This window comes from Oncorhynchus mykiss, chromosome 5 (genome assembly GCF_057628025.1).
Source record: "Oncorhynchus mykiss isolate SJ-2025 chromosome 5, ASM5762802v1, whole genome shotgun sequence".
Classification (NCBI taxonomy): Eukaryota; Metazoa; Chordata; class Actinopteri; order Salmoniformes; family Salmonidae; genus Oncorhynchus; species Oncorhynchus mykiss.
This window is the reverse complement of record NC_143026.1, coordinates 61,858,666-61,871,847: the sequence shown is the minus strand read 5'-3', so window position 1 is coordinate 61,871,847 and position 13,182 is coordinate 61,858,666. Positions and strand designations below refer to the sequence as shown.

At 48.2% G+C, this 13,182-nt stretch overlaps 1 long non-coding RNA gene across 1 annotated transcript; it reads left to right on the top strand.

The window, feature by feature from the left end:
• The first annotated feature begins 2,486 nt into the window (after positions 1-2,486).
• Positions 2,487-9,175, top strand: LOC149983537 (uncharacterized). Its single transcript, XR_016496200.1, has 2 exons — positions 2,487-2,947; positions 8,473-9,175. It is a non-coding gene; the product is annotated as an uncharacterized LOC149983537 (long non-coding RNA).
• Positions 9,176-13,182: the final 4,007 nt, after the last annotated feature.

Genomic DNA, 13,182 nt, shown 5'->3' with positions numbered 1-13,182 from the left:
CATAGTTCTGTTATTTTATTCTTTGGTCAGGGCGCAGGGAGAGTGCCGGAGCCTGCCTGGGATTCTCTGGAGCAGTGTGAGGAGGTATATCGGCGAATGGAGTCAGCACGGCGGCGCGGAAGGAAGCCCGAGAGGCAGCCCCAAAAGTTTATTGGGAGGAGGCACACGGGTAGTGTGGCGAAGTCAGGTAGGAGACCTGCGCCAACTTCCCGTGCTTACCGGAGAGCGAGGCACCGTGTTATGCGGTAGAGCGCACGGTGTCCCCGGTGCGTGTGCATAGCCCGGTGCGGTACATTCCAGCTCCTCGTATCGGCCGGGCTAGAGTGGGCATCTGGTCTCTAGTGCGTCACCTCGGGCCGGCGTACATGGCACCAGCCTTACGCATGGGGTCCCCGGTTCGCCAGCACAGCTCAGTGCGAGCTATTCCACCTCGCCGCACTGGCCTGGCTGCGGGGAGCATTCAACCAGGTAAGGTTGGGCAGGCTCGGTGCTCAAGAGATCCAGTGCGCCTGCACGGTCCGGTCTATCCTGTGCCACCTCCATGCACCAGCCCTCCGTTGGCAGCTCCCCGCACCAGGCTGTCTCTCCGTCTTCTCCCTACAGGTGCTCCCGCCTGTCCAGCTCTGCCAGAGGCTTCCTCCTGCCCAGCTCTGTCAGAGTCTCCCGTCTGTCCTGAGCCGCCAGAGTCTCCCGTCTGTCCTGAGCCGCCAGAGCCGCCAGTCTGTCCTGAGCCGCCAGAGCCGCCAGTCTGTCCTGAGCCGCCAGAGCCAGCAGTCAGCCAGGAGCCGCCAGAGCCGCCAGTCAGCCAGGAGCCAGGAGCCGCCAGAGCCGTAAGTCAGCCAGGAGCCGCCAGAGTCGTCAGTCAGCCAGGAGCGGCCAGAGCTGTCAGTCAGCCAGGAGCCGCCAGAGCCGTAAGTCAACCAGGAGCCGCCAGAGCCGTCAGTCAGCCAGGAGCCGCCAGAGCCGTCAGTCAGCCAGGCGATGCCAGAATCGCCCTTCACTCCGGAGCTGCCGGAGTCTCCCGCCTGTCCGGCGCTGCCGTAGTCTCCCGCCTGTCCGGTGCTGCCGGAATCTCCCATCCATTCGGGACCCGTGGTTTGGGTCCCCAGTCCAAGGTCGGCGACGAGGGTTGCCACTCTAAAGAGGCCACGGAGGCGGGCTAAGAGGCGGACAAAAACTATGGTGAAGTGGGGTCCACGTCCCGCGCCAGAGCCGCCTACGCGGACAGACACCCACCCAGACCCTCCCCTATAGGTTCAGGTTTTGCGGCCGGAGTCCGCACCTTTGGGGGGGGGGGGGGGGGGGGGGGGGGTACTGTCACGTTCTGACCATAGTTCTGTTATTTTATTCTTTGTTTTAGTATGGTCAGGGCGTGAGTTGGGGTGGGCAGTCTATGTTTGTTTTTCTATGTTGGTTTTTGTGTTCGGCCTAGTATGGTTCTCAATCAGAGGCAGGTGTCGTTAGTTGTCTCTGATTGAGAATCATACTTAGGTAGCCTGGGTTTCACTTTTGGTTTGTGGGTGTTTGTTTCCGTGTGAGTGTTTGGGCCACACTGTACTGTTTCGGTTTTGTAAATTCACATCATCGTTTATTGTTTTGATTCAGTGTTCAGTGCTTTCTTTAATTAAAATCATCATGAACACTTACCACGCTGCGCTTTGGTCCGATCCTTACTCCTCCTCAGGCGAAGAGGAGGAAATTCGTTGCAATATGTACATATTGTTAGTCATCCCATTACATTTGTGTGTATTTGTGTGTATAAGGTAGATGTTGTGAATTTGTTAGATTACTTGTTAGATATTACTGCACTATCGGAACTAGAGGCACAAGCATTTCACTACACCCGCATTAACATCTGCCAATCAAGTGTATGTGACCAATAAGATTTGATTTGATTTGATTTTGAGACTAGATGATAAGGAGAGTTGAACTATTAATCTCTCCCTTATTTATGTTGTATCATGAATGCAGGTCTATTCCAATCATTTATAGTACTCAAATGTGATAATACACTATTTATTGTATGGCTACTGTTTTCAGAAGGCTATGTTTCTGTGTCACAACACACTTGTTAATTTCCTCAACAGGAAGGATAAATATCCAACCTAATGATGAGTAATGACACACCAACACCTGTGGCAATTCTCCACAGTACTCAGTAAAGCAGGAGTCATCTTCAGCATGTGAAAGTATACCTTATATGGACATGAGCTGACTGAGTCATGTATTATTGTCTGGTCTGAGGAGGAATCAGGATGCCTCTCACAGAGGATGTTACGCACTGAGGATGATTTCATGTTTCAATGAGCACCTACTACTTGGAGTACTCTCTCTCTCTCTCTCTCTCTCTCTCTCTTACTCTCTCGCTCACACGCTCTCTGTCGCTCTCCCCTTTCTCTTTTCATTTCTCACCGTCTCTTCCACCCCACCCCCACCCAGCCTCTCATGATTGTATAGTTGTAGTGGGCAGTAAAATTGTTTGGACATACCTACAGTATCCTCCATTAAGCAATCATTGGGTTCTGACTTTTGGGATATTTAGTGAAAAATCTAAACCAGCATGAGAGATAGGAGGAACGCCTTAAAGTATATTAAACCTCTGTTAAGTAAGAGGTCAGGTCAGCTTTGAGTGGTGGGGACAGCACAATCTCACAGAGAACCGTCCAGTTGAGCCACACATACGCTGTGTATATCTCACTTGGTGGGGATTGTGCTCTACTCTGCCTGGAACAGGAAAGAGACCAGAAGTGAACATGTATTTGTGTGTGAGGGAGTGGCACAGTGGAGGAGCCAGGACTTGCCGCTGGAAAGGGAGGGAGAACCAGAGAGAGAGAGGGATGTAAAGGGGGGGGGGGGGGGGGGCAGGTCAAGTCGCCCAGTTGCACAGGCGGAGCGAGGAAAACCCTCCCACAGGAAACCACAGCTCAACTCGGCATGGCCTTTTAAGGTAAAAAACTCCCTAAAAGCTGTTTGCCTGGGGAATAGGAGTAAGATATAGCTGGATTTAAAGCTACAGAGTCACAGGGAAAAAGAGAGCTTAGTGTATTTCTGAAGGACAAAACAGGGATTTAACTCTCACACTACTTTGAACATGTTAGTCTGAATGTTTATTTAGTGTAGATAAGATACCCTTAAGGACAAAAAACAGAAATTGCCAGTTAAATTCTACAAGAACAGATGATACCAATCGGTAAAGCATTAGCTTAAATTCTCTTATTGTCCTTGGTGAAGATACTATACCTAGTTTAAGGCTGTTTGAGGTGGTTCACGTCACCGTCTCTTACACATGGCACATTTTCATAACATTTCACTATCGAGCATTTATGTACAGAGCATTCATGAACCTCAGGCATATCTATATCTTTATTGCATAATATAAGCCAATGAGCCTTGGCTGACGATATGTTGTAAACATTCCTCACTGTGTCGTCCTCTCCAGACGTTTACAGTACTGAATGACTCACATAGTAAGAAATCCTGTTGTTTTTACAGTAACTTACTGGCAGCCAGTTACATGCAAGTTACTGTTTAAAAAAAGGTACAGTAATGTACTGTTAAACCAAAGTTTATTTTATTTTTTTACAAGTAATTGGTTGCCAGCAAGTTATCGTAAAAACAACATGATTTATTTTTACAGTGCAGTTCTTGACCATAGGAAATGTGTCATAAATTAAATTACAAAGGAAACCTAAATAAGAAATGTGTCCATATCCCAGATGAACACTGTGAAAAAACATCAAATATCACATTTCGCCTACATGACCTCTCATGGCCAGAGATTTGCCTCCAGGAGTCTTTCTCATCAATAACATTTACCCTCTGTGCCCTCCCTATGACTAGGATTACACTGTGTGAGCTGTGTTCATGGAGGTCACAACAACACAGATAACTCAAGTCGGACCCTTTCTTTATTGTTCTCTTCATCAGTGGAGCACGTCATCATGTAGGCACCCTACATGGCAGTAAAAGCTATGGGAAAGAGGACAGTCTTTCTCCACACAAAGACTGTATCAGTCTACACTTTACAGCTGAATCATTATATCCTCTCCAGCCGGCACCGTTATCTGCAGTTACATTTGCCTCCTCCTGCTGTTCATTGAGACAGGGAATAAATAAGGATCCAGGGCTTTGAAGGATTGAAGAATATGATGTGAAGCGAAGTGTACTTACAATGCTTATCATTTCATTACATTCATTCATAAATGGCAGCCACAAGTTGCACAAGGGCTGGGCGTTGAAAGGGAAGGAGAGCAAATACAAGACTTTGTCCAAAGGAAAATGAGAGTAATAGCATGGATGAGACATGAGTGAGACCGGGCCAACATAATGTTTGAATGATTGCTAAATATTAATAGGCTCTAATTCAACATTCTGTGAATTGTTTGCCTCTGTCCTGGGATTACCCACTTTCAAAGACCCCACAGGAAAGTGAAACAGTGTCACGGATCCCCTTAGTACTGCTGCTCATTCTGTTCACCAGCTCCAGAGGTCTACGCCACCGGCCTTCTAGGCGTCACTGAACTGGATTCATGACCACAAACCCCGGACTGTCTTGTCTCATTACACACACCTGGTTCCCATTCCCCCTGATTAGTATGTGTATATGAATATGTTCCCTCTGTTCCCCATATGTGCCCTCTGTTCCCCATGTCCATTGGTCGAGTGAGTACCTGTGCAATTGTATCGGCTTCCATGCTACATGTTATTGTGCACTTGTTTTGTGGGTCTCGTCCTGTATATTATTTAGAGGTTTACACATCGCTCTTTGTTTGGGTGGAGAAAATAAGAAACCAGTCCCTCCAGTGCAGTCCCTCCAGTCTGCAGCACCAGTTCTGGCACCAGCCCCCACACCACTACCTGCCTCCGTTCCATCTGAGCCGGTCCACGGAATACCCTTGTCCCTCCTGAAGCACTTTGACGGTGAGCCAGCGGGATGCAAGGGATTCCTTCTGCAATGCGACCTGTACCTCGCTCGCTACGCCAAGGCTGTCTCTGGGAGAGGCAGGGTTGCCACGTCATCTCTGTACTGACCGGATGGGCCCTGGACTGGGGTGCCGCGGTCTTGGAAAGGGGCGGTCCCGAGGTCGAGTCCTACAAGCGCTTCACCCTCCTCTTTTGCCCAGTGTTTGATCATCCTGTGGAGGGTGGAAAGTTGGGGTGAGCGCCTGCGCCGACTACGCCAGGGAGCTAGGACCGCCTCGGAGTTCGCTCTGAAGTTCTGGACCATTGCGGCCTCCACCGGACGGAACGAGTCGGCTCTGGTCACTGTGTTCCGCAGCGGACTGCGGGAGGAGGTATAGATGGAATTAGCCTGCCGTGATGACAACCTGTCACTCGACCAGCTCAGCATCAGCATCAGCATGGCGATTCGTTTGGACAACCTCCTGCGGTCCCGACGAAGACCTGTGTGGAATCCGGAGCCCATGGCTACACCTGCTCCGTGGCCAGAGCCGATGGAGGTGGGCTCTGCACGTTTGCCCGAGGCAGAGCTTAGGAGAAGGAGAAATCTGAGGCTCTGCTCCTATTGTGGAGAAAGGGGTCATTTCTCCCAGACCTGCCCTCGATCCACTAATAGGCGAGGTGACAAGCCAGGGAATTCTCCTTCTCCAACCCAGGTAGGATGCAAGATCTCCCCTCCTTTTCTGTCAACTCAACAAGTGTGTTTTCTCATTAAATTCCCTGAATACCCTAGCCCTTGACTCCAGTTAGCTCTGATTGATTCCGGAGCTGCCTTTGATTCTCCTACAGTCAGCCATTCCGGTTCGAGCCCTGGTTAATCGTCCAATAGGGACAGGGCTCATACATCACATCACTGTTCCCGTTTTTTTGCTGACCCATGACACTCATTTAGAACAGATCACCTGTTTGATTATAGACACCTTCACGCACCCCGTTGTTTTAGGTCTCCTCTGGTTGAGTTGGCCTAACCCTGTTATTTCCTAGTCCGAGGGGAGACTGCTGTATTAGTTGCAGCAGTGTCAGGGGAGGTGTCTTGCTGTGTCTGTCAACACCACTAAGGTGGAAAGTCCGGACCACACACCTCAAGTGGAGTTACTGGAGGAATACCAGGATCTGCATCGGGTTTTCTCTAAGACCCAGGCTACACGCCTGCCTCCTCATCACCCCTGGGACATTGCCATTGACCTGCTGTCTGACGCAGCCCTCCTGAGAGAACACATCTATCCCCTCTCCTATGCGGAGACCCAGGCCATGGAGACCTACATACAGGAGGGCCTCCAGCAGGGTTTTATCCGCCCCTCTATGTCACCAGCCTCCTGAAGATTATTTTTTGTTAAAAAGAAAGATGGGGGACTGCGCCTCTGCATTGATTATCCAACTCTGAATAAAGCCACTGTTAAGTTCAGCTATCCTATACGCCTCATCCCAACCATCATCGAACAAATGCACGGGGCGCAGTACTTCATGAAATTAGACTTGAGGAGCCCCTACAATCTGGTGCACGTTAGTGCAGGTGATGAATGGAAAACTGCCTTTTTCACGACCACGGGCCATTACGACTATCTTGTGATTCCTTTTGGCCTGTCTAATGCTCCTTCAGTCTTCCAGGCCTTTATTAACTAAGTGATTCAGGACATGCTGGGACAGGGCATAGTGGTTTATATAGACAGCATTTGGTCTATTCTGCTTTTGTGCTACCTCATATCCACGGAAAGAATGGAGATGGAGGAGCAATGCGTCAGGTCATGGCCCATCCCCAACTCCGTGAAAGCAGTCCAGTGATTCCTGGGGTTCGCCAACTATTTCCGGAGGTTCATCTGGGGCTTCAGCATGTGGTCGCGCCTCTTACCTCCCTGCTGAGAGGAGGTCATCGGCAGCTTCGTTGGAGGGCGGAGGAGGAGAGGGCATTTGAGACACTGAAGGCACGCTTCACCACTGCTCCCATGCTGGCACATCTTATCCCCTCACTTCCCTTCATTGTCGAGGTGGATGCCTCCGAAGTAGGAGTCGGGGCAGTGCTGTCCCAGCGCACCAGAACCCCTCCAAAGCTGCGGCCCTGCGCCTTTTACTCCAAGCAGATGAGCCTCACCCATCTAGGACGTAGGGGACCGGGAACTTTTGCCGGTCAGGAAGGCTCTGAAGGCATGGAGGCACTGGCTGGAGGGGTCCAAACACCCTTTCGTGGTGTGGACGGACCACCGCAAACTGGATTACATCAGTGCAGCGAAGAGGCTAAAGCTGAGACAGGCCAGGTGGGCTCTATTCTTCACCACGTTCCAATTCACGCTTTCTTATAGGCCAGGCTCGAAGGATGTGAATGCGGACGCCCTGTCTCACCTCTATGACGCAGAGGAGAAGGAGGAAGAGGAGACCCCCATCATCCCTCTGTCCCGTTTCATTGAGCCAGTGGTGTGGGACGTGAACGCCAACATACGGCAGGCCCTGCATACGGAACCCACATTTGCACAGTGCCCGGAGAACAGTGCCTATGTGCCCACCGGTGTGCGTGACCGCCTCCTTACCTGGCTGCACATGGCACCTGTGTCGGGTCATCCTGGAATAGGCTGTACCATCGCCTGCCTGACTGAGAAGTACTGGTGGCGAGGGACTTTCGAGGTTACGTCTCTTCCTGCTCCATCTGTGCCCAGTCTAAGACACCCAGACACCTCCTTTATGGAAAGCTCCTTCCCCTGCGTGTTCCACAATTCACAATTCACCTCTCGGTGGACTTTGTCACTGACCTTCCCCCCTCACAGGGGAACACCACCATTCTCGTCGTTGTGGATCGATTTTCCAAAGCTTGTTGCCTCCTTCCTCTGCCTGGGCTCCTGTCGGCCAAGCAAACCACGGAGGTTCTTTTTACGCACGTCTTCCGGCACTACGGGATCCCGGAGGACATTGTGTGAGATCGTGGCCCTCAGTTCACCTCACGTGTATGGAAAGCGTTCATGGAACGCCTGGGGGTCACGGTTAGTCTCACATTCGTGTACCGCCCTCAAGCTAATGGGAAGGTGGAGAGGGTCAATCAGGAAGTGGGCAGGTTCCTGAGTTGTTACTGTCAGGACCGGCCATGGGAGTTGGTGGATTTTCTACCTTTGGCTGAGTATGCGCAGAATTCCCTTCCCTACTCCTCCGCTAACCTCACTCCTTTCTAGTGCATGTTGGGGTATCAGCCGGCCCTGGTACCTTGGCGTCCGAGCCAGACCGAGGCCCCTGCAGTAGACGAGTGGTTTCAGCGTGCTGAGGAGACCTGGAGCACTGTGCACACTTGTCTCCAGCGCGTTGGCACAAGGAACAGGCCGACCACCACCACAGTGAGGTGCCTGTCTTCTCTCCAGGTGACCGGGTCTGGCTCTCCACCCAGAACCTGCCCCTCCGCCTGCCCTGCCGGAAGTTGAGCCTGCTGTTTGTGGGGCCATTTAATGTCCTGAGGAGGGTTAATGAGGTAACGTACCATTTGCAACTCCCTGCTGATTACCGCATTAACCCAACTTTTCATGTGTCTCTCCTCAGGCCAGTGGTGCCTGGTCCCCTTGCTGAGGCTGGACCCAGTGACGCTTCGCCTCCTCCTCTGGACATTGAGGGAGATCCGGAATATTCAGTCCGTGAAGTCCTGGATTCGAGGCTTCGGGCGGTGTGTCTCCAGTACCTCATCGACTGGGAGGGGTACAGCCCAGAGGAGCAGTGCTGGGTTCCTGCGGTGGACATCCTGGACGCTTCGCTGACCAGGGACTTTCATCGTCAGCGCTCTGACCGACCCGCACCGCTTCCCGAGGCCGGTGTCGCCCCGTTACTGATGCAGCTTGTCAAGGGGGGGTACTGTCACGGATCCCCCCGGTACTGCTGCTCATTCCGTTCACCAGCTCCGGAGGTCTACGTCACCGGCCTTCTAGGTTTCACTGAACTGGATTCATTACCACCAACCCTGGACTGTCTTGTCTCATTACGCACAACTGGTTCCCATTCCCCCTGATTAGTATGTGTGCCCTCTGTTCCCCATTGTCCTTGTTGGTTATTGTTATCATGTACGTTGGTCGTGTGAGTACATGTGCTATTGTATCGGCTTCAGTGCTAAGTGTTATTGTGCACTTGTTTTGCGGGTCTCGTCCGGTGTGTTATTTAGAGGTTTTCTCTTTCGTTTGGGTGGAGAAAGTAAAACCCCCTATTACGTATTCCTACGCCGGTCTCCAATCTTAATACAACATGACAAACAGTACCTCTGCGTTTGTATTGTTTGCATGACACCTTACAATTGATGACCATACTGACTTGACCATTATTCAAAACTCCACACACAAATGGTAGACATATGAGGAAATACATGAATATAAAAATGATTGCGTGGGAACATCTTAACTACAGCTTCATGACCTGGTTACAGAGAAATGTGTAGCAATCTTCACTGCTACATTTTCCATTGTTGAATGTTTCAATTCCACAGTTGATGACATGCATTGTGCTCATCCATAACCAAAAAAAGGATGAACATTTCCATATTTAGCTGGCTTTAACGTTAGAGCTATTTGTGTTCTGCTCCTTCACATTTATTTCTGACACACACAGGGAGTTGTAGTGCTGAGGTTATCTGGGTATTACACTTAAGAGCACAGGAAGAATGCATGATGTAATCGGGCCTAACATTCCACTGATAAGCCGGCAGCAGCCAGCGTAGCCATGCGAAGTGCCCCGCGAGCTGTTGAAAAGTGGGTAGACTGGGTACATGGACACAGGCCACCCTGTCAGCAATCAACATGCCCACTCAAGAATGCAAAGAGCAGTTAGGAGAGGAAAGGCAGACAGAATGAATCACTGTCCTAAGACATGTAATTCAATCAAACATGCAACGTGGAAACATAAACTGTAGGGAAATAATGTTGCTTCTGTCAATGAAGTGAGAAGGCATGTTTTAGGTAAAGTAATCACACATTTTGATTTCTTTGCTAAGGTGAAATTACAATACACTGTAGCTTTCATTTAATTCAGCCCTGATATCATCGTAGGCATTCTGGGAGACCAAAGCAGTAGAAATCAAACTCGCTGTCTGTTTTCTCATTCCATCACATTTTTCTTTGCCTCATTTCCACTCTCTCAGAAGCTAGTTCAGCACAACACAGCTTTGATATTCAGATTAGTTTATCCACCCTGACTGTTTTCTCTGTCCAGCTACAGCCGTTATCTCCAGAGCTGAATAAGATGTCAGTGTCCACTAGAGTCCTGGATGACTCTCCATATAAAAGCACAACACAGGCCACTGTTTCACTCCCCATGGTCAGAAGTGAGACCTTACTGAAGACACACATAGACTAGATCAGTTTCTTTTCATGATTTGTTGGACACTTTAGGCAAACACAAAAGGAGGGTGGTTGGTCGGGGTGGATAGATATATATCATAGACGTTAGCATTTTAGCTAATTAGCAACTTTAGCTAACCATTCTCCTAACCCTAACCTTAACCCTAACCTTTTAAGCTAACTCCTAACCCTAACCTTAACTCCTAGCCCTAACCCCTAGCATAGCTATAATATATGTTAGTGTTAGCCATCTAGCCACCTAGCCACCTTAGCGACAACAAATTGGAATTTGTAACATATCATAGCCATTGTAATTTGTAACATATGTGACTCATTTCAGGAAACTAGGCATATGTCGCGCGTCACTACTTCGCAGGAGAGCCATTTGAACGTAAACTTTTTTTAAATCAAAATTCTGGAACATGTGAACTTTCATGTTCCTTAATAACAACCTTGTATGCCATCTGTAAATACAAATAAAATTGTTAAATTACGAGCCTAGTTGGTTTAGCCACAGAAAAAGGAAGCAACCTTCTTGCTAGCCATAATTGGCTGAGATAATAAGTGGTCTGCCATGTAGCACGTTTCTGTCTATTTGAAATCACACGTGACATAAAGAGTTGGGTGGGGCTAAAGCTTAAGAGGGTGTGAACGATGCTGAATGTGTGTAGACAAAGAAGAGCTCTCCAGTTGGTACCAAAACATTCACAGGCCATTTTATCAAAAGTGAGGATACAAGTTTATCAACTTTCAAAGCAGAATTACTTTCCCATTGTTCCTCAACTGTAGTGTATGATATACCATTTTCTAGCTCTGAGTCTACTTTTATCCAATGTAAAAAACACAATTTCAAATTTTGCTACATCAGACCGAATCGAGCCGTCATATATCATATGAAATGGATGATGGACATCCCAAAATTAATACATAACATACAAAACATAACATATCATACTAAATGGAGTGTCTTGGATGTATGTACAGAATAATACTAAATGCTCTGAGACCAGGTTGTAACCATGACTGTAACAGATCGGAGGATTGTTTGTGTGTGGACGTGTGTGTGTGTGGACATGTTTAACTATTCTTGTGGGGACCAGAAACATTTGACCAACTGGAGACATTTTGTTGGTCTCCACAAGGTCAAATTCTATTTCTAGGGGGTTTAGGGTTAAGGTTAGAATTAGGGTTAGGGTTAGGGTTAGAATTAGGGTTAGGTTTAGGAGATAGGGTTAGTTTTAGGGTTAGGGTTAGGTTTAGGGTTAAGGTTATGTTTTTGGGTTAAGGTTAGGATTATGGTAAGAGTATGGGTTAGGGTTAAGTTTAGGGTAGGGGTTAGGGAAAATAAGATTTTGAATCGGACTGAATTGTGTGTCCCCACAAGGTTAGCTGTACCAAACTGTGTGTGTGTGTCTTAGGGGATAGCCCAGACCGGGATTCCTACGCTATTAGGGAAAAAAGGTGTTATCTAGAACCAAAAAGGTTTCTGCGGCACTAAATAAGTGTCACTTGTCCTCAGCATTCTACATGCACACAAACAAACCACCACATTCTACAGTAGCTAGCTCCAAATCAGACCTTTCCCTTAGGGACAGATCTAGGATCAGCTTACCCTCCCCATCTCTAAACCTTTAGTTTCTTGCAGGAAATTCTTCCTACTCCACCATAATAACCACACTTTGTAGCCATATTACCCACCTCCAGGGCTCATACTGTACCATTCCCCTGGGCAGAGAGAAGGGGGCCCTGCCCTTCCTGTAACACACCCTGGCTGGCATGGCTCCCCTGCCCACTGCCCACTACCCACTACTAATTACTCCAGGGAAAAGGCATGTGGTTGGTTCCACATATTGGGGTCCTTTTTCTATTGGTCCCTCCTTCTTTCACACAGCACAAATTAAAGTGATTCAATGTGAAGAGTTACAAGTGTTACCAGTTGGATACTGTTAGTTTTATACCTAGAGTTTTGAAAATTCACCGTATACTTGTGAAAATAGTACCAAAGCGATAAAAAAACTAATTATGGCAGAACTTCAGTAAAGAAAACACCCATCTTTCCATGTATTTATGTCTTTCAAACTAAACTACATTACAGTGTAGTACTAGGTTCATCGACATAGGTTCCACCACCATAGGCATGTGAGACAGCAAAAAGGCTATATCAGTGAAAGGCTATATTGAAAAGCAACTGCGTCCGAAAGACGAAAGATTCATTTTTGTGCAAAACCTTTTTCTGTTGCAAAATTTTTGCTACAGTTTGCTAAGTATGCATGCACTGAATACACCCCTGATCTTGGGGATAGTTCCGCCGCCTACAAAATCTAAAAGAGTGTGCAATAGAACTGCTCATAAGAGCAGAGACTGAAAGGTGTGTTTATTTTAACACGATCAGTTGGCCACTTCTCTCATAATTGAACATTCAAATTACCTGAGACCCTGGGTATGACAGGCTTCCTTCACAGGCTCTGGGCATAAGCGACATAAGTGGCCACTTAGGGCCCCCCCCCCACACAAAAAAATCTTAAATAATAATATATATACACTGAGTGTACAAAACATTAGGAACAGTTTTCCGGATGTATCAAGAATGGTCCACATCCCAAAGGATGTGCAGGCAACTTGACACAACAGTTGGAAGCATTGGAGTCAACATGGGCCAGCATCCCTGTGGAACGCTTTCAACACATTGCAGTCCATGCCCAGACGAATTGAGGCTGTTCTGAGGGCAAAAGGGGGTGCAACTCAATGTTAGGAAGGTGTTCCTAATGTTTTGTACACTCAGAGTATGTCTCCGACAGTCTGGAGATAAAAGCTATGACAATTTACTGAGAAGTAAACTTTTTACATCATGCAGGTTTCTTCGATCAAATAGCCTAACCTAAATGGCACCCAATCAAATATAAAATGTGCTGACATGTTAACAAACAGCATA